The following is a 25493-nucleotide window of genomic DNA, read 5'->3' as shown; positions in this document are numbered from 1 at the left end:
TATTATGATGATTATCATTATTTTCAAATTGCATTGAAATCATTTGTTTTCACATGTCTCTTGCTAGACTAGACTTCCAAAGAAATCCAAGGTATTATTCGTCATTGTGTTTCCAAAACACATTTCATTCAGTGCAAATTGATTATGTTGACAGTACCTCCAAAGTTAGAACTCCAACCGGAGGATAGAAAAACTACACCACACACACTCCCACAAATTTATTAAAGGACTTTCATTCAGTTAAGAGCTCTTTGAAAAGCACGGCAAGGCATGTTATGATTCCAAGGTGAGACCATCGTCATTTTATTTCAATCTCACAACCTCACTACAAGGGAAACAGCATTTTCATGCCGCATTCCACAGATGTGGACGCTAAAGCTCAAAGAGGTAGGATGTTGCCCACGCCGTAGCACCAGGAATACTGACTTCCAGCTACCTGTTCTTTCTCTTGTATCAGTGATTTTTTTTCCATTGAGTTATAATTAACCTACAATATTGTATGAGTTTCAGGTGAACAACACAGTGACTTGACATTTTTCTACAGTGTGAAATGATCACAGCAATAAGACCAGTTAGCATCTGTCACCATACAAAGTTGTGACAGTATTATTGACTGTGCTTCCCATGTGGGCATTATGTGCCCATGACTCATTTATCTTACAGCTGGAGGTCTGTACCTCTTAATCCCCTTCATCTGTTTTGTTCATCTCCTTGCCTCCTTCCCCTCTGGAAACCACCAGGTGGTTCTCTGTATCTATGAATCTGTTTCTGTTTTGTTTGTTTGTTTGTTTTGTTTTTTTAGATTCCACATAGAAGTGAAATCGTACGGTACTTGTTTTTTTCTGTCTGACTTAGCTCACTTAGCACAACACCTTCCGTGTTTACCCATGTGGCTGCAAATGGCAAGAGTTCATTCTTTTTCATGGCTGAGTAGTAGTCCATTGTACTTATATAACACATCTTCTTAAATATTAGGTTGTGTGCAAGAATGACTAGGAATCTGGTCAAAAGCATATTACCAGCCCCATGCCCAGAGATTTTTAGTGCCTTCATGGTAGACAAACAAGACTGGCTCTTTAACAAATACCTGCAAATGATTCTGATCCAGGTGGTCAGAAAATACCTACTCCTCTCACACACTGGATCTCTTAATGGTACCCACTCACAAGCAAGGCCTTATTTCTCTAGCCTAGTGAACCCATTAGTATGTTTGCAGAAGGCTGTTCTCAGTTAGATGGGCATGTAGGGACCTAGAGTCTGGACGACCCAGCCTTTATTTTGCTAATAGTGTCTTTCATTCAGCCTCTTGATGAAGGCTTGGGCCCTAGTGCTGACCGTGGGGAGAGGGATAGCTTTGGATGGCCTGTCCTTTCTAACTGACACTGCACGGCCAAGTAGTGGGGCCAGCCTACATCTCCACTACCCCATGATGGAGATGCTGTAGCTGCCGGAGCTCTGAAGGGGTTTGGAAGAGATAAGGCCCTCCTCTGAGAAGCATCCTCAACTCCTTCAGCCAGGGTTGGTGCCCTCAACCGTGGCTCCCACATCCTTTGTATACAGAGTAGTGTAACTGTTACTTTTCAAGCCTGCCACCCAGAAAGGGAGGCACAGGGGAGGGTGGGCAGGGGAATCACATCTTACTCATCTTTCTATCCACGGAACCCAGTTCCAGGCACTCAGCAGGTACTCACTGGGTGTGTGAACCAACAAACCAAGGAGTGAATGCAGAACAAACAGAATCATGACTTACTCATTTTGCAATGTTCAACCAAAGTTCCCTAGATGCTTTGGTCTTTTTCTGGTCATTAGGTTTGACACCTCTAGACTTAAAAGGAGTTTTGTTCTGTTTTGTTTTTTGACCATGATAGAAACTTCTTTTATTTTTCTTGGAATACTTTAAAAACATGCAAAAGAACCCTTCTCATGAAATTATAAAAATGATGCACAATAAACTCTGTGGTCTGCAAGACATGAAACACCATAAACTGTTTTGAAAAGATAATTCTACTGGAAACAATATATCTGGAAACGAACTTGCCATCTCAACTGCCAAACCTTGGCTGGCTAATCCCCTAGAGAAATACGGGGTGTGAGGCTTTGTGTGTGGTGCAACCAACAACCAACAACCAACATTTCCCAGAAAGATTTTCCCAGGACAGGTCTTATGCACACAGTGTCTAGTTCAAGGTTCTAATGGTGTTCTCTTAGTGGAGAGGGTACTGTGCCCATTTCACAGCTGCAGGAACTGAGACTCAGAAATCACATGGCTAGTAAGAGGTGGAGCTGGATTCAAATCCAGGTCCTTCTTAAGTCTCAGTCTTGGGACTTCATATAATCCTCAGGCTAAAAACACTTTCAGTTAACTCTAATACAAATCAATGAAACAACACCTTCCCTCCTCCAAGAACCCCCTTCTGTCCTTTCTCAGTCTCTCCTGCCACCTGCTATGAGCTGTATAAAACGTGCAAAATTGCCTGACGCCTTTGCATCATCACTCTGAAGCCCGGAAGTCACATGAACTGTCAGAAAAATCAGGCTGTAACAAATAGACAAGATGTAATTTAGAAATAAATGTTCATCCAATGAAGTTCGAAATCAATGGAAAATGAAAGAAAATGCTCATAATCTACCACTCAGGGACTGTAACGTATTTGCTTAACATTTACTTGGAGAAACATATGGAATCAAGCATGTCATACTACATCTTTTTGTTTATCCATTTAACATTTTGAGGTATAGTTGATGCTTGATATTATAGAAGTTTCAGGTGTATAACATAGTGATTCACAATTTTAAAGGTTATATTCCGTTTATAATTATTATAAAATATAAGCTATATTCCCCTGTGTTGTATTATATATTGTGTATATTGTAGCTTATTTATTTTATACATAGTAGTTTGTACCTCAAGCCCCCACCTCTGTCTTGCCCCTCCCCGCTTTCCATCTAACATTTAAGCAGACACATTTTCCCATGCATTGACGTAGTCTCCATGGACTGGGTGTGTAATACTCCATCAAGGAAGTGCCTATCAATTAATCAATCTTCTTTTGTTACATATTTAGGTTATTTCTAGTTGTTCATTATTCTATATAATTCTGTAATGAACAGTTTTGTCAATGAAGCTTTTTAGAAAACTTTACAATTATGACATTAGGATACATCAGAAATAGAAGTGTAAGTCTTTCAGGTACGAACATCACACCAGCTACCAAGCGCTTTCTGCGAGCTTGTGCTGTTCCGCACCTCGTGGACGGTGCAGCTCCTTTGCTGGGCCAGGGCGATTTCTTCAACTGCATGGAGCCCCGCGCTCAGAAGGGCTCCCTGTTGGGTAAAATGCTCAGTTGGCATCATCTTGAAATCATTACTAATTTTATCTTTGAGCATCTGTCGGTGAGTGGAGTCTGAGGGACCACAGGAACAGGTCAGTGAGCAGAAGAGATATTGGTAATGTGTGTGTGTCCACAGTTCTTTGCCACCCATTCACATGTAGTATGTCGGTCATGCCTCATAAGCCAAAATTCCAGGGAACCTGGTGTATGGGAGTTCAGCAAGGCTCAGAGCACCGGCAAGATGAGCGTGTCACTTCTACGACTGAATTAGCTGGGGGGAGGGAGCGCTAACTGTACTAAGAAACCATGCTTTTTATTAACCAGAACTAGCTTCTCAGGACTAACTAGTCCCATCATGGGTTTTAGCCAGCAAATTAGTTTGGTTTCCTGTTGGTCCATCCTTACTCACCAGTGAGCCAAAGGTGGAGAATCTTGGTAGAATGCACACATATCAAGAAGTGGACTCAGGAAGGGAGGGTGTAGCTCAGTGGTGGAGTGCACATTTAGCATGCACGGGGTCCTGGGTTCAATCCCCAGTGCCCCCATTAAAATAAATAAATAAATAAAGCTCCCCAGTCCTCCCCCCGCCAAAAAAAGAGAAGTGGATTCAAGTTAGTTTTGTGCAGGATTTACACTGTCCTGGTAAGAATTAAAAGTATCGGGGGAGGGTATAGCTCAGTGGTAGAGCACATGCTTAGCATGCATGAAGTCCTGGGTTCAATCCCCAGTACCACCATTAAAAACAGAGAAGAAAAAAATAAATTAAAAAAAAAAAGATTGAAAGGTATCTGCATGTACAAACTAGAGGGTGAATTTCAAATGTAATACGAATACAGGATGTAATTTTGGTGATTCCACGTACGAGATTGCCTCCTCTTTCTAAATGAACCCAGTCACTTTGAGGGAGCCATAGCATGACTGTATTACAAGCAACCTTCCTTCTTCCTCCTCCCCACCCTCCTCTAACTCCCTTCTGGCCCAACAGCCGGCTGATGGCTTTTCCCACAATCTAATCAGTGACCAGCACCCAGGCCAGTTTCTCTGGATGGCGATGGGTCAATAGCAAGGTTGGTTTGGGGGCTCGTGTTTGGCAAAAGGCAACGGGGCTAATATTTCTTTATTGCCACGTTCTCTCTAATGCTCGGGTTCTTTATTTACTTGCTCACTGGTAAATTTTTACAGCCTGCTTCTGCCAAATGTTGCTCACCTGGAGGTTAAGGCCTCATTTCTGAAATACAACTCTCGAACTTTGGACTGCAGTTAATCCACTCTTGCTCTTATGAGTTGGCTCTTCTTTGTAAAACTACCAAGTTTTCCTTCTAAGGACATTCTTATAGCAAAGTCATTTTATATGTTTTATAGCCAGTGTGCAAATCCCTCCGGCTGATAACCCATAGCCTGGAGAGGAACACACCTCACTATTGTTCTCAACAGTGAGCAAGTATTTGCTGTTGTTCTCCAATGTTGCCACGCATTAGAAGGAGCTGAGGAACTTACAAAGTAGGCATGCCTGGGTCTCACCCTCCGCGATTCGGATTCTGTCAGGGGCACATCCTGGGCACTGAGAGTTTTAAAAGCTTTCCAGGTGGTTCTCTATGCAACTCCAGTTTGGGAACTGCTGAGGGCCACTGCTTGAAGACCTCGCTTAAATTCAGAGCTGAAATCCACCCACCCGGCTCAGTCAGAACATCAGCCTCCTTACTGGGAGGAGTTAGCAAATCATTAGGGAGCCCCTGGTGTCTGACGGGCTGAATCCGAGGCCCTCTGGGAGTGGCAACGATGAAGAAGAGAGGCTCCCAGCCCACGGGGGCTTTCAGGATGGAGGGCAACTGAGAAGGTCAGAAACTAGGATGAGAGAAGGAGAGCGTGCCAGGAGAGCGTCTAGAGCAGAGCCATAGCGGGGAGCCGACAGGATGCGGTGCCCGTACGCTGCTTCTCGAGGGGACCTCCAGGGCACCGAGTCGATGGCGCATCAGGAGGGAAATCAAAAAAGGCTAAACAACAGCGGGGACAATGTCTTGTTTGATTTTGTGTCCCAAGTGTCCAACACAGTGCTGGCCCTTAGTAAGTGGTCATCAACAAATGTTTGAAGAATAAATGAACGTCCTGATTTGTAGCATAAGATGCTTAGGGGACCAACACCAGAAAGGTTGGAAAGCTATGTCTGAGCCAGCTCATGCAATCCTGGAAAGTTCTGGAGCTGGGCTGTTCCATCATCTGAGCTGTTCAACGGAAAATTAATCTGGCGATAGGTACAGATGATGCTTCATTCGGAGACTAAACCTGGAGATGGTCTGGGAAGCAAGAGCTCAGGAGCAGGGCTCATGGGGACCTGAACTAGGCCGGGGGATGTGGGGCAGAGGGGTCAAGGTAGAAAATCACGCTAAGAGATTGTGCACTGATGTGCTTAGGAAAGAAGCCTGATTTTAGGATGTCTCAGCCGTATCCTGTCCTGCCTGGACAGCCCAGAGAACCTCAGACGCTACCGTTGTCACCTCATCTGACTCCTGAGATAGGATGTACGCAGAGACGAGCAACTGCTCCCTGGTCCTTCCCCAGTCAGCCCCCTCCGCATCCCAGAGCCCACCTGTAGTAGTATTCGACATCAGCACATCCCCCTTCATTTCACTCCCCACAGGCAGCCCAGGTGCACACCGACGCCCCCCCCCCGCCCCGGGAAAAGTGAGTGGAACACACTCTCCTGCAGGCCGTCCGTCCCAGCCTGACTCTGAGATACAGGGGCTTTTTGCATGTGAGAGCTTCAGTGCAGAGAGTCAGAACCGAAAGAGGTTCGGCTAGCCCAGACTTTCCAGGCTGCAAGAGCCCTTTAAGGTCATGGACGCCAACCTCTAGTTTTATGGACTAGGGCACTGGGCCCAGAGAAGAGCAGCCATTTGCTCAGACCCTGCCTGCACCTTTGGGTGCTCAGGGACTTTCCATTAACCAGAAAGGAGGAGATGCGAGGCTGCCCAGGGTGGAGTGTGTCCAGTCCTGCTCCCTGCCCCACCCAGCCCAGCAGCCCCGAGGAGAGGGGCTTCTGAAAGAACAGATCCAAGTGCAACCCAGGAGGCGGTTTTGTTGCCCTCCAGCTGGAGGGGCAGAGGTGCCAGAAACCTTCCTGGAAAACCTTCTTCCCAGGAGATTTTTGCTACCACGGACTCAAGAAGTTTGACGGCCCCCCGTGGGCACTCAAATCGGGAGACTTTCTCCAGATCCATAGTAAACCCTCTTCCCCATACAAATTAATCCTCTCCACTAATAAAGACAGACATAAAACGTTCGATTCATTTTTTTTTTTAGTAAAAATGCACTCACTCATTGAATGTCAACACATACTAAATAGGGAGCGAATGAGAAGGGACCAGATCGGCAATCACTCTTTCCCCAGCAGATTACATTGCAAAAGGTCCCTCTCCTTATCCTTAACTGTCTATGACGGCTCATTTTCTGTGTTAACTTGCCTGGGCCATGGTTAAACATCGTTCCGGGTGCGTCTGTCCGGGTGTTTCCGAATGACGCGAACAGTGGGGTCTGGACCTGATTTAGAGGGTGGGCCTCGTCCAGTGCACTGAAGGCCCGGATAGAAGAGAAGGCTGCATAAGGGAGAATTCACTCTCTCTGCCTATCTGCAAGCCGGAACGTCAGTCTCCTCCTGCCTTTGGACTCAGGGTCGAGCTGGAATTTATACCGCGGGTTCTCCTGGATCTCAGGCCTTTGGATTCAGACTGGAACTTACACTGCCAGCTCTGGGTCTCCAGCTTATCAGCTGAAGCTCTTGGGCCTTCTTAGCTTCTGTAACTTCATAAGCCAATTCCTAATTACATAAGATATATATATATATATGTATATATATATATATAGTATTAGATCCTAATTTATATATTTTATTTACATTTTGTGTGCATATATATGTATGTATATCTCCTATTAGTTCTGCTTCCCAGGGAACCAGACCACTACCTTGTCAGGAAGGGCTTTACATGCACATTCACATTTCATTCTCATGACAATCCTCACGGAGGGAAAGGGAGTGACCACAGAAGTCTTAGTCTGCTTGGGCTGCCATAACAAAATACCAACAGACAAGGTGATATAAACAACAGAACATTATTCCTCACCGTTCTGGAGGCTGGGAAATCCAAGATCAACGTGCAGGCTGATTCAGTTCATGGTTAGAGATCTCTTCCCGGCTTCCTGCCTTCTCACTGGTGTCCTCACATGGCAGAGAAAGAGACTGAGCAAGTCTCCAGTGTCTTTTCTTACAAGGGCACTAATCTTCATCACCAGGACCTCAGCCTCGTGACCTTGGTTAACCCTAATACCTCCCAAAGGCCCCATCGCCAAATATCATCACATGGAAAGTGAGAGCTTCAGCGTATGAATTTTGGAGGACGCCAATGTTCAGTTGGTAACAGTATGTCTCCCATTTCACAAATGAAAGCACAGAGGCTTGGAAAAGCGAGGTCGTTTGTCAAAAGTCACCAAGCTCGTAAGTGCAAGAGTCAGAACTTGAGCCAACATTCCTCCCACCAATGCCATTCTTTCCACTATGAACGACGTTTCTATGTTAGCTGTTCTAACACACAGCAAGGACCTCATCTTCAGAAATAAGCAGTGAAGGTAGGAAAAGTTGTTCTCTCTCGCTAGTTATCTGGGACTATTAATTAAAATGACAGCAAGGCTTCATCTTTCACTCATCAGATGAAAATTGGCAAAAATTAAAAGGCTAATAATATCTAGTGTCAGTGAGGGAGGGGGAAAGGCATGCTCTTAAAAACGGCTTTCAAGAACAAACACCAGTGGACCGTTTCAAGGGCAATTTGACAGTACCATAAAATTTTTAAATGTACATTCTTTTTGATCAAGCGATTTTAGTTCTTGATACCTACCCCAGGGAAATACTTTCACGTGGGTACAAAGAGGTACGCATGGTATTTTCTGGGAGCAATGAAACACTGGAAGCACTATGTCACCCACTGGGAGGGAACGGTTTAAAGAACTAGGGTGCAGCCAAACTAGGACATCTGTGGAACTGGCTAAAAGAGTGTGGTTAATTTCTATATTCTGACAGAAAATGTTCTATTCAGTTAAAAAAAAAAAAAGCAAACTGTGGAGTATGTATAACATAATTCTATTTATGAGACCCCAAAAAAACCCACCATAATGTCTACATGATATGTCTACATGTATATAATTTTGTTTTAAAAATCAAGGACACATACCCATGAGGGAAAAGGGGAGCAAAAACTATGTTTTGTTCTGAAAATGTATTGATTGAGTTTTTCCAGTTAGACTATATTCATGTTATTTTTTGTATAATTACAGTAAGTAAATACATAAATCAAAGCATGGAAAGGAAGGTGCTTTCCTTCACAATATTTCCTTTTTTCTTCTAAGAATAATCTCGTGGGTTAGACAGGATGGGATGATTGCCTCAACCTCCTAAATGAGAAATCAGAGAGGCTGAGGGGAGGAGGGACTTGTGTGAGTGACAGGATGGGTTAGAGAGGAGCCGGGACTAGAACCTAGGTCTCTGGACTCCAGTTCCAGTGCTCTGCGGATTACACCCCCTGCTGCATTCCGCTACCGCCATCTTCACATCGCCCTGCCCGCGATCAAAGGAAACCATCAACCCATTCTTTCAAGAGAAACTCCAACTCTTAAAGGGTTATAAGGTTTCAAAAATTTTCTTCTCCCTCTTCTGTTTTTAAAGCACTGCTAGGATTGGTCCTTCAAATCTCTACTTGAAACCGGCAGGTTCAGTGTTGCGAAGGACTCCTCTGATGTTCCGTCCGATTTCCACCCAAGTAAATCTCGTTTTGCTGATGTCTGTAAAGTCTGACTTTATAGCAGAGAGCTCTCCTAGAACTCTGTCTTTAATAAAAGGGGAAAGAAGTGGAACTACTAATTTAGTTTCTTTAAAAGGCATGTATTTTCATGCACATTAAGTCCATCTGTTGGTGAAATGGATGCCTTTATGCAGTGTATAATTTGATAAAACCAGAAAGAACTCAGAGCTCCCAGCTTGAAGCAGAAATAGAGAAAGTGGCTGGGAACCTGACTAAAGTGAAGAAATCCACGAAACACTATTTTTAGAACTAAAAAAAAAAACTGATTTAAAAAAAACACCCATCATGGAGGCAGATTAGTGTTCTCAGTGTAAGTGCCTCTCAGCACAACTGAACTGCTTTAGGGACCAAGATCAAAGGGCCCACTGTCTCTGCAGCTCGTTTACTGGGGATATCTTCTTCAGGGCACTGTGTGATGTCTGAGCACCTCGCTTCCTGCCTTCACGCCGGCCAGTGGCTCCCCACTGGCTACACAGCACTTACAAACTAGCAGCCACACTTTCTTTCGCCAGTGGAAGGGGCTTTAAAACTTGAAATGTTGACAACATTTAAATCTTGGCGTTTCACATTAATAATCAGAAATTTCACAGAAAAAAAAAATCAGAAGTTAGGATTCGGATTCCTCTCGAAAAATCAGAAGATCTGGCCATGCTGGGACCAAATTCCCGCAGAGCATGAAGGGGCGGATGCCAAGCAGTGGAGACGTCATGCTAGACAGCATTCGCTTCCTGGTTTGCCACAATCCCCACCTATACCTGCCTGGACCCTACTGACACTTGAAGTAGCAACCCTGGGTCTTGAGGATTGTCGTCTAAACTCCTCAGAGGGACATTAAATGTCCTTTACTTTTTGGCTCTGGCCAGCTCCTCCATCTTCATCCTTTCTCAGTTCTTTTTTTTATTTTTAATAACTTAATTTTTTGAAGGGGAGAGGTAATTAGGTTTACTTATTATTATATTTTTTTAATGGAGGTATTGGGGATTAAACCCAGGACATCATGCATGCTAGGCAGGTACTCTAGCACTGAGCTATACCCTCCCCTACCCTCATCTTTTCCTAGTTCTTTACCCTTTTATTTAGTCAATAAGCCTTTATTTCATTGAGAGCTGCCATGCACCAGGCTCTGTGCTTGGTAGGTACAGAGAGGAAGGAAATGCATGTAGGGTCCAGCAGATGCACAGACAAACGAAGATGATTCAAGCAGGACTCGCTGAATAGTAGAGGAACCACAAGGAGAGTGCAGCACCCTGACCTTAGAAACTCTGGGACTGGTGGTACCTCTAGACCTGAAGGGAGGAGTTGCTTACCTGGAGAGAAGCTCTGACCTACCACTAGGAGTGCAGCCAGCCCAGGACAACATTGCAGGGTGAGAGCTAGGGGAAAGCTCGCCTGCTGTCACACTCCTCTCTACCTCCAGTCTTCTCGGGGACTCCCCCGTTGGCCCAAGCCAGAAGCAAAGGGCAAGGAGGCCTCTTACTGCAGCCCATAGGGGTCAGCTTCCCTGGACAGAGAACAGGACAGAGAAAGGGCAGAGAGCATCCAACGTGCCAACAGAAGACACTGAGCCAACGCCATTCTGTCCTCCAAGGAACTCAGTCTAGCAGGGAGAAAGACAAGACTAACAAGCAATGCCAGTGCAGTGGGGGCAGAACTGTGTTCATGGAAACCATGGTGGGCTATAGGAGCTCAGAGGGGATGACCACCCAGGCAGAGGCAGTCAGGAAGCCTCCCCAAAAATGCTGACCTCAAAGCTGAGATACAAATCACCGAAGAACATGGAGTTAGCCAGACAGAGGCGAGGAGGGAAATGTGGACTGTCCCAGAGAAGGAGATCCCATTGTTTAGGCTTTATGGGCACTGTATACTCAATCCCTGGGTCACTCAGTGTACCCCATTAATGTCTCTGGCTCTTTTGTACCTACATGCCTGTGCATAGACCCTTCCTCGGCTGGAAGAGCTTCCCCTCATCCTTTTTGGGAAGTTATCTCATCCTCATCCTGTCTAAGCAATTCCACTTCTGTATGTACCCAATAGAGATGTGAACATACTAGCACCAAAAGATATGCTCTTGAATGCTCCCAGCAGCGTTATACATAGTTGCCAAAGGTCCATCAACAGAGACTGGATCATTGAGTTATGATATAGCCATGGAATGGAATACTATAAAACAATGAGAATGTATGATCAATGATTATATGCAAAAAATGAAACACTACCACAAATATCTTGAGTGAAAGAAATCAGACACAAAAGAGTACATGTCATAAGATTTCATTGATTAAAAAGTTCAAAAACAGGCAAAATCATTCTATGGTGTTAGAATTCAGGATAGTAGTTATCCCTTAGGGGAGGGGTAGTTACCACAAGATACACAAGACAGAGGGCTCTGTGTTGCTAATGATGTCCTGTTTCCTGAGCTGACTGCTGGTTGCGTGGGTTCACAAAAATTAATGAGCTGTACACCTATGATAGGTGTGCTTTTCTTTGTGTTATACTTTAAGTCACCTTTGCTGGGAAGCTTTCCCAAGTTATTGAATGACAAAGGCTTCATAGCCAAAGAGCTTGGAAAACCCTTCTATAAAACTCACCCAAGACATCTGAAAGCCACTGAGGAAAGAGGAATGACTCAGGAGCCTCTGACCGGCCTTAGACAGGTCCTGGGCAAATCCTGTCCACTCTGTCGGCTCCATTGACTGCTTTAAAATGATGCAATGGGGTCAATGTGCTTCTAGTCCTTTTCAGCGATTGGGATTTTTATGAGCATCAGAGACCAATGGGTCATCCAGCATTTCTGAACTCCCTTTGCCAGCCTTGGGCGGTCTCTGCTCGTAAAAAAGCTCTGGATACAATTCTCGCTGAACGGCTCCCAACTTTCTCATCAAGGAGGAAGGAGGAAGGAGGAAGCCTGTCACTAATTTTCTCCCCACGCAAGGAGAGAGGGTGCGTATTAAAAAAGGTGTTTATGGAGTCATGATCCATTTGTTTTAATTAAGACATTTGTATATAGTTGCCAGTCTGTGACCAGCAAGAGAGAGAACCAGTATACCTCCAACGGGTTGTGTCATTCCTGCTCAAAGCAGAATAATAGGGTCGTTTAGTTCACCCGGGAATATCCACAGCAGGGACTCAAGGTAGGATTTGCATTATTAATTTTGTTGTAGAAATTCGCTCAGGAGCCCTTCTTTCCTTTTCTCAAATCTCTCAAGATGGCGCCCCAAAGTCAGCACCACCACCTTAGCTCTTCGCCCCACATACTAAAGAGACTGGGTTTTGTCTACAGGACTTCAAAGTACTTTTTCCTGATTTCTTTTCAGTAATGATCTCAGAATGATATGGCCTTTGTGGATGCTACACAAGCCAAGGGAGATGAAAGATGATTATTTTATTATTACTAACACTGGCTGCCATTCATGCTGCTTTTCATAAGTGCTGCTGCCCCCCCAGGCACCGTGCACGGGCTCACGTGGGCTGTGAAGTCAGAGACCCTGAGTTCAAGTCCCACCTCTGATCTTCACTGGCTCAGGGACCTTAGGTGAGCAGGTCTGTAACCTTTCTGAGTTCCTTATCTGTAGACTGGGACTACTAACGTGCTTAGGTCACTGAATTGTTAGGAGGAGCCAATGTGTCTAACTCCCGGGAACACGTCACCCAGTGCTTGGCACAAAAAAAAAAGTTAGCGATTGATAGAAATTCTACTTTCTTCACAATAGCCCTTTCAAGAAAGCACCACTATTCCCATTTTATAAAGGAAAAACTGAGGCTCAGAGACTTGCCCAAGATCACACAGCAACTGAATGGCAAATCCAGGATTTTTAGCTCTCTTTGTGCTGGACACCAAAGTCTGATCTCTTTCCATTACTCAGCCTCAAAAGATGTGGCTAAATGCCTCCAGAGTTGCTTCTATTCTCTCGTCATCAAAGATTGTTGGGGGTTTTTTTTCCCATTTTTAATTGAAGTATAGTTGATTTACAATGTATTAGCTTCTGGTGTACAGCATAGTGATTCAGTTATACGTATACACACACATATTCTTTTTCATAGTTTTTCACTACAGGTTACTATAAGCCATTGAATATAGTTCTCTGTGCTATATCGTAGGATCTTGAACATAGATTATTCTTAAGAAAAAGGATATATTAATTATTTCACTTGATTATTTAAAAGAAAGAAATACAAATTAGGTAAGACTCTCGCCCTCGTCATAGGATTTTTTTCCAAGTTCATTTCTTATGGACGCATCCAAGACGGCCAGCACTAATTCTGTGACTGTTGTCAGTGTTGTTTCAGACCTTAGCAAAAGGCTCAGAGGACCCTGGCCAAGGTGTGGGACCTCGGACACCTCCCTCCGCTCGCAGCCGGGCCTCGGTTTCCTCTTCTGTGGGACAGGGGAGTGAACGCAGGCTCTCGGGTCCCTGCACCCTTGACCACGGAAACCTCTCTCTTGATACCATGCCAGGGCCTTTTACACACATGAGCAGCTGGGCTTCAAACTGCCCTGTCTGATTCCTGCCCTGTCTTCCTGAACTGTGTCAGAGGGGAAAAAAAAAAAAAAAGACTCTAACATCTGTTTTCACACCATGGCTGGGAACTCATTCCTGAAACATTTTTCTTGCTTGACCAGAAGGGCATTTCGTCACGAGTAATAGGACCCGTCCCTCACTTCCTGGCCTCCTCTGCACTTTGCTGATAAGACAGTAACGAATGTGCTGATGTGCATTTCCAGGAATCGAAGCTTCTCCCTGGCCCAGGCCAGCACTGCTGCCTTCTCAGATGCAGGTGCCAGAGCCCAGGGCCCGCAAGGCCCTTCCAGACAAGCTGGCGAGTCGCCGTCGGTGGGGGCTCCCTTCCCTCCCCACCAGCACCTCCCTCGGGCCCCTGCAGGGGCTGGTCACTGGCACTATCATCAATCTAACACCCCCTCCCCCGGCTTCCTGGTCTCCCGGGCCTGTGTGGGGAGTAGGACCCTCCCTGCTAGCTTCTGCATCTCCAGGCAGGGAAAGAGCCGAGCACACCCTCGGTCCCACCAGGGGCTCAGCGGAAGCTCTGCACTCACTCCCGGTGTGACCTCGGACAGGTCTCTCAGCTGGTCTGTACCTCCGCAATAGCCCCTGCGTATGGAACCCTCACCGTGCTAGGCAGTGTTCTCCTTAGGTTTATAGGGACCAGCTCATATTTCAAGTGCTCGACAGCCTGACGTCACATGTGCTTAGTTTCACTGTTACCCTCCTTCATAGGGAGGAAACTAAGCCCCCAAAAGGTTATGCGCGTCACCTAAGACCAGACACGTTTGGGATGTGAACCCAGCCCTCAGTCTCCTGGGGGCTCCCCCTTGCCAGGAGACAAGCAGCCTTCCAACACTGTGGCCTCAGGGCTGCTTGACAGTTTTCAGAATCACCGAGGATCCCAAAGAGCTTCTGTTTCTGTGGGTTACGTGAATCACCATATTCGAAATTACAACTGGAGAAACTTTGCAGCCCAAGAACACACAGCATCCGTTCCATTAGTCATCAGAGCAGTGACGTCGTCACACATCGAGGAGCCTCTGAAAACCGCCACCGGACGCCCGGGGCAGAACGGAGGTGAGAAAAGCCGATGACATCTTAGCACTGTTGCAAAAGCTGTTCTGACCTGGCGGACCCCCTGAGAGGCTGTCGGGGACTCCGAAGTGTCCCCAGACCACGCTTGGAGAACTGACACTCTCCGCTGCCTCCATCACCTTATAGAGCATGTGTCCAGAATGTCTCCCCTCCCCTCTCACAGAGCACTGAGTCAGTCAATGAACATTAATGGAGCACCGACTGTATGTAGCACCGTGCGAGGCACTGGGATGCAGCAGCGATTAGCAAGCACATCCCTGCTCCGGGAAGCTTCCAGTCCAGTGGAGGAGACAGACATGAAGCAAAAAAAAAAAAAAATCTTTCCAATAAGTAATTTTAAACTAACAAAATTATTGGGGTGGGGGGAATGGGAAACAGAGGGACCATAAATCAGAGACACGACTTCGTTGGAGGTCAGGGAAGAGTTTCTTGAGAAAGCTGAAAGATCTTGCCGAGCCAGGACTTGGAAACCAAGCTTTGCAGGAAGACACCGCTGGCCGTGTCCTTCTAATGAGGGTTCTGGCTGCGTCACGGCTTCCTCTCTTCCTGCTCCTTCTGTTAAACTTTTCGGTCCAAAGACTCTCGGCCTTAGGCTCCATTCTATTTCAGCTTGAAACCCTCCCCTCACAGCACAACGGCTCCCAAGGCACACACGTAGTGGCAGAAACTGTGGCCTGGGAGAGAGGAGGCAACTCAGGGCGGGAGCAGGTCCCTGTCTCAGGCTCCCCTTCTCGTACTCACGTGACCCCAGCCAAGCCCCTGTTCTGGACTCTCAGCAGCCCCAGCTCCACCCACCGAGGAGAGTGACACCTCCGCCACGCGGCTGGGGTGATAGCCAAGTGCATTGAGGTGTGCAAAGACTGCTTGTGAATGCACAAGACACAGAAATTTTCAAGCAGAAAGCGCCACGTGAAGATAACAATAATGACGGTGTTTAATTAGAATCTAACCATCAGCCCCAGCAGACGACGCAGCTCTGTCTCTGCGGCACGTTACACTCCATGCTTAAGTATAGGCCGTCCCAGAGAATGTCTGTAATTCCAAATATATGTTCTTTGAAGGATGCATAGTGGTTTTTGTTCTTTTTCTAAACGCGGAGCCACAAATGCAAAAGAGCAGCTGCAGTTTCTTTGAGACAAAAGTCTTGGTGATTCAGAGCTTGCCTTTGCTCATCTTGTTTATCTTTTAAAACTGAACTTTCTTACCAGATCCACTGGGGTGTTTGGTAGAAGGCATATCACGCAGGGAGTCCGGCACCGAACCTCATCCCAAGCCAACCACTGGTCCACGGTAGGCAATTGAACACGTTTCTTCTCTTGTTGGGGCCACAGTTTTCACACCTATGAAATGGGTGGGGAGACTTTAGATCGATATTTCTTAAATATTTCTTTGACAATATCAGTATTTCTTCCCTACAGGGGATGATTTTATGAAATATAGTCTTGAGACAAAGTAACTCAGTGAAGAGAATAATCACTTTTCAGTTCTCTTTTTATCCTCCAGATCACAGGTCAAAGAGAAATTCCTGTCTTGGTGTTCGTGTGTCCTCAGCAGATCCTTCCTTTGCTACTTTCCTCTTTAACTGAGAAGATGCCTTAGGATCAGGCTCCAAGGGCAAGACTGTTTAGCTAGAATTTAATATCCTTATTTTGTTCTCATGGTGCCTTGGTTAACTTCTACTTTAGCAAGTAACTCTGCTGGTTTTCATTTATCATAGTGAAATAAAATTTCCTTTGTAAATAAATTCATTTTAGTTTTTTAAAAAAGTGAGTTAAAAAACAAAAGTGGCAGATGTGACAGGAAGCACATGGCCACAGCAACATTTATATGGCCATGTCCCCCAGGCTGGGGAGCTCTGTGCTGCTGGGTGAGGTCCCTTCCCTCGCCAGTCCCGTCTCGGCTCCCACTTGGTGGTTGTGAATGGCTTAGTCATGGGACGTCCTCACTGTCCTCCATTCCTCTATCATCCAGGCTCTCCGGGCGCTGACAGACTCTGGCTCAGGGGTAGAGAGACCCGGGTGGCTCAGGCATTGTGTTCCACCACAGGTCAGAGGACAGCAGATGGGCTCCCCAAGAACACTCCTACTTACAGCGCAGGAGGGCTCTGGCCGTGGTCTCGGCTGTATTCACGAGAAATGACCATGATCGTGAGCTCTGCGTGGTACAGAAATCACACCTAGAAAGAGGTGGAGGGAGGACTTTAAATCTGCCTCTTTTTTTGGTCACCAAGGTTCATGCTCTTTCAACAACAAATGATGCTAAAGAAGGTTTGGAAATAAAACGGGAAGATGAACCCAGATATTTTTATGGCTATAAAGATTCCATTCTATGAATATGCTGTCAGTGGTCTCCTACTTTGGAACACACATCTTGAAACCAATAAGGAAACAATCTTGAGGCTGAACTTTTATGCGCATCTATGATAGGTTTATCAGATAAACTAAAATTCTAGCCGACATGTAAGAAACTACATGTACACCTTTAAGGCTCTTGACACACATTGTCACATACGGCCAAGATCTCCTTCAGAAAGTTTGCACCCATCAATTGACGTGCCCCAGCATGAATGAGAGTGCCCAATCTCTCACTTACTCTAATCCTGGGTATTTTAATTAAATTTCTTAAAATGGGCGAGAAATGGCACTCCAGTGTTTTAATTAGGATTTCTTTAATTATTAGGGAAGTTAAGTATCGTTCCACCTCTTCACTGACCGTTTGGATTTATATTTGAAAACTTCATGCTGAAATTCATTGTTTACTTTTTCAATACTTTATACATTCAAGATTCAGGATAAGGGGAAAGTTCCCAGAAATTCTCTAGGCCCCAGTTTTTCTAACTGTAAAATGGGTTTTGGAAGAAATGCTCTCAAGATTTCCTCAGCTCAAATCTTCAATCTTAACACAAATCTTTTTTTAAATTGAATTATAGTCAATTTACAATGTTGTGTTTTTGGTGTACAGCATAGTGATTCATTTATATATTTATATATTCCTTTTCATATTCTTATTCATTCTAGGCCATTACAAGGTATTGGATACAGCTCTCTTAAAATCATTTAAGCAGTTTTTCCGTTTTTTTTTTTAATGGAAATGTTAATGTTGGGGATTGAACCCAGGACCTCATGCATGCCAAGCATGTGCCCTACCACTGAGCTACACCCAGTCCCAACCTTAACAACATCTTAACATCGATGTTGCTGAGAACCTGGGCACACTTCCTATGCTTAAGGCCCAGCCCCCCAGCCCCTTCCCACTTACCTCAGTAGAGATGGTCCAGGCTCCCAGAGGTGCTAGGCCACCCCTGCAAGAATCAACACTGTACTTCCCTGCGGGGATACCCCACCCACGATCAATTTATTGAGACAGTGACTTTTGAATCCATGTTAAACAAAACAATTATAAATTAAAACAAAACAATTTATAATTTAAGAAGTGATTTGGTTCTTGTTACCTTCATTTTTAATCACTCCTCCCTCTCCTTCCATTCCTGCCAGCACCCTGGCAATCCTATCCTTTGGAAAGCAGACATACAGAAGACTTGACCAACTCTGTGGCAATCAGAGGTGAGGGTCCTGACATGTTTAAAAAAGAACGCGTCCCCAGCATGTAAGAAGAGAACTGCATACCTGTCTTTACACAAAAAGTCACTGGAAAGATGACTTTTTCATTATAGACTTCCTTCAATGATGTTGATTTTAAATCAGAAAAAAAAATGTTCATCTTTCATCTTGGCTGGGTGTCTGGTTAAGATGAATTTCATTGAGCTGAAAATACAGGAGTTGCAATTCCTCCAGACTGATCGTGGCATGAACACGACTGTAGAAGTGAGAATGGTAACGGTGAAGGTGCTGGAAGTGCGTCTCTTAATGCGCTGCAGAGGCTCATAGAATATGTTTTGTTTCACACATCTTCCAGCAAAAGGAGGACCTGCACGTTTGGACCCTGGCCTCCCCCTGTGTCCCCTGTCTCGTCCTTTCAGCTGACTGACCCACCCACACATCACACTCAGGGCCAACGAAAGTGACCTACAAGCAGAGCTGATTTTAGCGCCCCTGGAGTAGCGCCACCCTCTGTCTGACCGCCACCTGCTCTCCCTCTTTCTGAACCCCTGGCCCCGTTCACGGCTCTCCTCTGCTGGCGCTCACAGTGGGGGTGCCCTTCCTGACTGCCACGGTTTCTGGCTATGACAGCCCTCGGTTCCGGTAGCTCTTGCTGTTCCGGTCCTCCTAGTTCCCACCCCGCCAACCCCTCCTGAACCCTCAGTAGAGTGAAGATGGGTAGATGTCAACACGTGGCTAGTTCCATCTTTGGAGCAAGGGACATCTGGCAACGCTGAGTGAGGGTGTTTCAGTAAATCGTCGCATATATGCATTTGAACCAAATTGTTGTTTCGGCCCACGTCTGCTTCTGTCTCCTCTAGTACATCTCTGATCACAGAGAATTAAAACTTAAGGCCTCTATTTCCCAACCCTCTGCAGCTTAGAGCTTGTCTTCTAGCCCTTCCAGCAATTTTTTTTAAGCTTCTATTTCCTTACGTTACACTTTTCCCACTGAAGCCAGCTAGAGTGTTTTCCACTGCCTGCGTCTAAATCCTGACCGATACACCCCCTCTCCAATAACTGACACTTAACAGGGACTTCTGTTTTTTATGGTACTGTCTCAGAATTTTTTTTCTTCCTTGACTGATGCCTCATAAGACCCTTTGGACAGATTGTGCATGTCACCAGACCCATTTTTTCGTATGGTTAAGCTGAGGCTTGATGCGGTAAAGAGACCCACTTAATATCCCATTGGTAGAAGTAGCAAAACAAGGAAAACCCAGATTTTCTGATTCCAGGCCCCAAGCCCCTCTTTCCATGTCATGTAACCTCAGAACCCAGCAGTTTCAGACAGGGTATCTTTGGCATAAAGGTGCTCCTTCAGATGGAAGTGCAGACACAATGACTATGTAACGGAGTTGGATGTCCAGCCAAGCCAGCATGGGGACCGGAGCCAGGAAGACCCGCGTGTCAGCCCAGGGCTTGAACTGCCCTGTACCAGTTGTGTGATGTTACTCAATTTATTTAAATGTTTTTGAGTCAGTTTTCTTATCCGGAAATTGGAGACAATAGAGTGTCCTCATAAGGCTCACGTGATGGCTGAGTGAAATAACTGACATAAAGTGCCTAGCATGGTCAGTGGCTGACCCGTAATAAACATCCCAAAACTCAGCTAGCTCCGGGGACCAGGCCCTTGCACTGAACCACGCTCGGTAAGAGAGGCAGCAAAGGCCAGTGGCTGAGTGAGAAGGCTCGGCCGTCACTACTGTGAGCCTGCTGCATGACCTTCGCTCCCCTGAGAAGCGCCGCCTGGCTCCCCCAAGTGGCCTTCGGGGCCATCCCTGATGCTCCAGCAGTATCTTATTCAATTCTTCATTAAGGCATTGATCACGATGCACAGTTGTGCTCCATTTGCACGTCCACCTCCCCAGCAGGCTGGGAGCACTGTGGGAGGAAGCACTGGTCCTCTGGTCTTTATATTTGTAGGCACAGACAGTGCCTGACATGAAGCAGGAACTTGCTTATTAAATGTGGTTGCGTCGATGCATGAACAAATGAAGGAATGAATGTTACATCCTTGTGAAACTTTGTCAACATCACTCTGCAGAAGGAAGGTGTCTATGGCCTTACTGGTAAGGATCCTCTTAGCCCCTGTTTTTTTAAAAAAATGTTTTTGAAGTATAGTCAATTTACAATGTTGTGTTCATTTCTGGTGTATAGCATAGTGACTCATTTTTATACATAGAGAGAGATTCATTTTCATATTTTTTCATTATAGGTTATGCCAAGGTATTAAATATAGTTCCCTATTATATACAGTAGGATCTTGTTGTTTATCTATTTTATATATAGTAGTTAGTATCTGCAAATCTTGAACTCCCAATTTATCCCTCCCCACCCTCTTCCCCCTCTGGTAACCAAAAGTTTGTTTTCTATGTCTGTGGATCTGTCTCTGTTTTGTAAATAAGTTCATTTGTATCTTTTTTTTTTTTTAGATTCCACATGTAAGTGATACTTTATGGTACTTTTTTTTCTCTTTCTGGCTAACTTAGCTTAGTATGATGATCTCCAGTCCATTCATGTTGCTGCAAATGGCATTATTTTATTCTTTTTCGTGGCTGAGTAGTATTCCGTTATATATATTTATATATATATATATTGCCTCTACTTTATTCAATCATCTGTCGATGGACACTTAGGTTGCTTTCATGTCTTGGCTACTGTAAATAGTGCTGCTATGAACATTGGGGTGCATGTATCTTTTCAAATTAGAGTTTCCTCTGCCCAGGAGTGGGGTTGCTGGATCATAGGGTAAATCTATTTTTAGTTTTCTTAAGCAATCTCCATACTGTTTTCCACAATGTCAGCCCCCTATTTTTAAAGCCTCTCCTAGTTCTCACAATTTTGTAAAACTACTGATTGAGAGAGACTATTGTAGCCTAAGAAATTCAAAGCCTTAAAACTCATATGCTTGGTACAATTTATAAGAATAATTATTGTCACTAATCAATAGTTCCAATCCGAGATTAGAGATGTCTTAAAATAAGTAGCTGCCTATTAGGTATTCATAAGGTGCTAATTGATGAAGTTAGGTCTTCTTACTTCCCTTTTCTCCTACATCTGTCTAATCTCTTTCCATTTTTCAGTTTCTCCCTCTGTACAATAAAATGTATAAGTAAATAGCATTTATTGAGCACTTACTATGTGCTATTCAATATTCCAAGTACTTTACACACGGACTGATTTTTGAAGTCTTCATAACGGCAGCCCTGTGTGGTAGATTTCATTACTGCCACTATTTTAGAAATGAGGAAATGGTTGCCCAAAGAGGTTAAATAATATGCTTGAGGTCATTCCACCAGTAAGTGGCCCGGCAGAGTGTTGAACCCATGAGCCCATTAAGTCCACTCTGGTCTTAACCATGACTCAATGCAATTTCTCTTTTTCTTAACGTTTAACAATAACAGGTATAAAGAAGTTAACCAGTTACAAAATCCTTCCCTGCTACTAGGTCGCACTGACGGTAGCCCACCATTCATGACCCCTGTTATCCTCCTGGCTTCATCTTTGTTCGCTTCTGGCTCTTCCCCAACTGTGCCCGTCTCCTCCAGCATCTGCAGCCCTTTTGCCTGATCTGCCCTTTGCTTTCTCTCTGTCAAATTCATGTGCACATTTTACAAACCCACTGGGAAGATGATCTTGACTCTCGCAGGGTCCCCTCCGCCTCTCTCTTCTCTGGGCTCCAGAACTCTGGGTACGTCTGTATGTACTCTTTACACTGCCGGCCACACTAGATTGTATAATTTCATCAGACCGTGACTTCCATATTCCAGGACTGGGCACACAGCTCTCGGGAAATCATGCTGAGCAAATACATAAGTGACATGATTAACAACTTTTCTTTGATGGCCCCTTAAGGTATGCAAAATACGTTAAGCTGACACAAGTCTGGAGTGAAGACATTTTGGCAAAAGACTGAGAGGACCAGCTGGGTGACCCGAGCAGCCCTGGCGTGGTTCAGAACTGGGTGTCCTCTTCAGAGAGAACGACAGACTCCAGAAAGAAGCCACAGCTCCTCCGAAGAACCCGGGGCCCGGCACTTCCGTATTCACGACTGTTATTCTCAGGGCGCCTCCTCCTCAAAGCCTGCTTCCATATTTTCAGGTCTTTGAATGTTGCAGTCAAACCACTGCCGTACTTCTGAAAGCAGAACCAAAACAGCCCACCGGCCACTGCGCCTCCCTGACTTCCTGCTCCTGGGGCTCCCGTCCCGGCCTCCCACCTCCTCACCAGCTCTTGCTCCCTTACCCTGGGAGCACGTCCACCTTCTGCGCCTTGCCTGCACCCTGCCCTCCTCCACCCTGCTCCTCCAGCCTCCAGCCTCCTCCAGCCCGGCTCCCGGGGACCTCTGCCCGCACCCAGTAGCCCTGCTCCCCTCCACTCCCCTCCTGCTGAACCACTTCCCCATTTGAATACTTTATGTCCTTCCTCCCTTTATTCTGGGGAAGCCTGGTCCAAAAGCTAGCTGTGACTTCTGTGGGTTAAAGGCCAGGATGAAAAAAACAGAAGGAGTTACCATTTCTGTCACTGTCACTCGTTAGCCAGGAAGGGGCCACCAAGGTAGCGTGACTTGACCAAGCAAAGAGGCTGCTAGAAATGACCGTGCCAGCCCGGTCCCCGGGGAGGGTGGTGGGGAAAAACCAACGCCCACCAAGAGCTGGAGGGTGGGCTTCAGTTTCTGATGAAATTTAAATGGGGTATGAAATATGCTTATTCTGTAGGTAGTGGCTCTCAATTCTGAATCCAGTTGAAATCTAGAAGCAAGACTGAGTGAGGGAAAGGGGGACAGTCCTGTGACCCAGGACAAGCCAGGAGAAACCTAAGACCAAGTTTCTCCTAAGATGAGAAGGATAAGGTTCTCCACTTGGGCTGACTGAGAGAATCAAAGGATAAAATGTCAAGTGACTAGCTCAATGTATAATACGGTGGCATCTCACCAAAGTCAATTACATTCTCCTTTAAGATTGCTGTCTCTCCCTTCAGTGGCGGGCCCAGGAGGTTGTCAGGCTCTCTTGAGCCGCTCCGGCTGGAATGCAGTTGGTACCTTCAGGGCACGACCGTCAGAGGCTGCACGCAGGTTTACTACTGGTCCAGCTGGGATGGTGGTAAGTGGCTCCGAGCCAGCGTCCTCGGCAACTTCAGGAGCTGCTGAGAAGGGGTGACTTTGATGTGGAGCCAGAGGAAGATGTGTTGCAATTACTTAAATTGGCCCAAAAAACCCAAAGAGCTACAGGTCACTTGCAGATTTAGAATTCCCTGCTTCCCACTCCCTATCACACCAGCTAAATTTTCAGTTCCCCTTCAAGTCCAGCTGTCTCACACCTCAGTGCCTTTGCACATGCTTGAGATTCTGCCTAGAATTCCCTAGAAGTGGAAAGAGCCAAACCTTTCTAGCTGTTCAACTCAATAACCCATGACATTTGTTTGCATTTCTTGGCCTCTGCACCTCAGCTCCTATGCTGTAAAATAGGACCATGAGACAAATCTCTGAGAATTATTTTGAGGAAACACACACACACATACACTCACACTCCAGGGGCTAGGTTTCCACAGTTAGAGAGACATGGAGAGGGAGCCATTTACACTGACACACCAGGCCATAGTGAGACTGTCCATCACCACCACTCAGGGATGCTGACCTTGGGACCGTGGTCTCAGCCTCTTGTACACGCAGGTGCTAAGTCCTGGAAGTGGTCAGCCAACCAGGGACACTAGGTTTCCTTCCCAAGGGCAGAGCAAGCCTTGACCCCTGGCCAAGGTCAGAGCCCTTCACACAGACCTCAGCCAGATCTTACCTCCCTGCAGAGACTCCGTAGTGAAGGGGGGCACTTCCAGGGGGCCCTCTCTTGGGCCAAAATGGACAGGCATCCTGGCTCCTGGATCTAGTTTCTGGCTGGCACTTTGAGAAACAGAAGGGCAGCTGGTCCCCTCAGAGTAAGACTTGTTTTCCCGGACCCCAAGCCAGCATTTCAGGCCAGGACACTTTCCCTGTCGTTAAGAAGATTCACACTGGGGCTGATATTAGTTAGGATAGTCTGGGAAATGTATCAGTAACAAACAACCCCTCAACACCTCAGTAGCTTGTAATCACAAGGGTTTCTTGCTTGCAGCCCCGGTTTTATGGGTCCGAAAGACTCCCCACAGCAGGTGCGCTCTTCCCACTTGGCCAAGGAAAACCACAGACACCAGAGTCTCACTCAGCTGCCACACACCCTACCTGGACATGGGTGTGTGTTTTAACTTCATGTCTGTTTACCTCTTAAGCTGTAAGCTTCTTCAGAAATAGAGCCATACCTCTTTATCCCCTACTGTACACCTGCTTCCGAGGAGACACTCAGTTGCATAAATGAATTTGTTGCATAAATGAACAAGATATTTGTTGCATAAATGAACAAGAGAATAAACATGCTCATCATTCATTTCTTTCTCAGCTTCTACCCTGAGAGGCTCACCCGTGCCAGGCTCTGGGCTGGGAGATGGGGATACGTCTGGAAACAAGACTCAGCCTCTACTCCCAGCGAGCTCCCAGTCTTAACGGGGAAAAACTAATTCATTGCAGCATAATAGAAACCATCACTGAAATCCGTGAACCCTGATGCATGAGCAGGTTAAGGGGGAAGTAATCTTCCCGGGAGATTCAGGAAGGATTTAATGGGGGAAGGGATCTGGGAGCTGGTCCTTAAAGGCTGGGTATTGCTGGGAGGAAGGGATGGGAAGGGGAGAGACAGGGCAAGAGCGCAGATGAGCACAGGGAGGTTAGAACAAGGTTGGAGCGTTCGGGGAAGGGAGAGCTTCATTCTGTGTGCTGCTGGAGGGTTGCATGTGAGATGCGGATGGTGAGAGATGGAAAGAGAAACAGGACCATGTGGTGGAGGACGGGGTTGAGGGGTAACCATGGATGTCACCCGAAGGAGTCTGACTTTCATTCCATTGGAAAAGGGGGCCTTTGTAGGTTCTTCAAGGGTGGAGTGAGACAATCTCCTACAAGGATTTTGAGACTGCCCTGCCTGCAGGGGAAGAACATCTGGGCCGGGGAACAGCTAGAACCAGGGACTGAGTGGAGTGCTTTCCCAGTGGATTGAGCTTGCCCATTCTCTCCGAGAGGCAGGTGCTCCT

This window comes from Vicugna pacos, chromosome 4 (assembly GCF_048564905.1).
Source record: "Vicugna pacos chromosome 4, VicPac4, whole genome shotgun sequence".
NCBI classification, from domain to species: Eukaryota; Metazoa; Chordata; class Mammalia; order Artiodactyla; family Camelidae; genus Vicugna; species Vicugna pacos.
Note: the sequence above shows the minus strand (reverse complement) of the source record.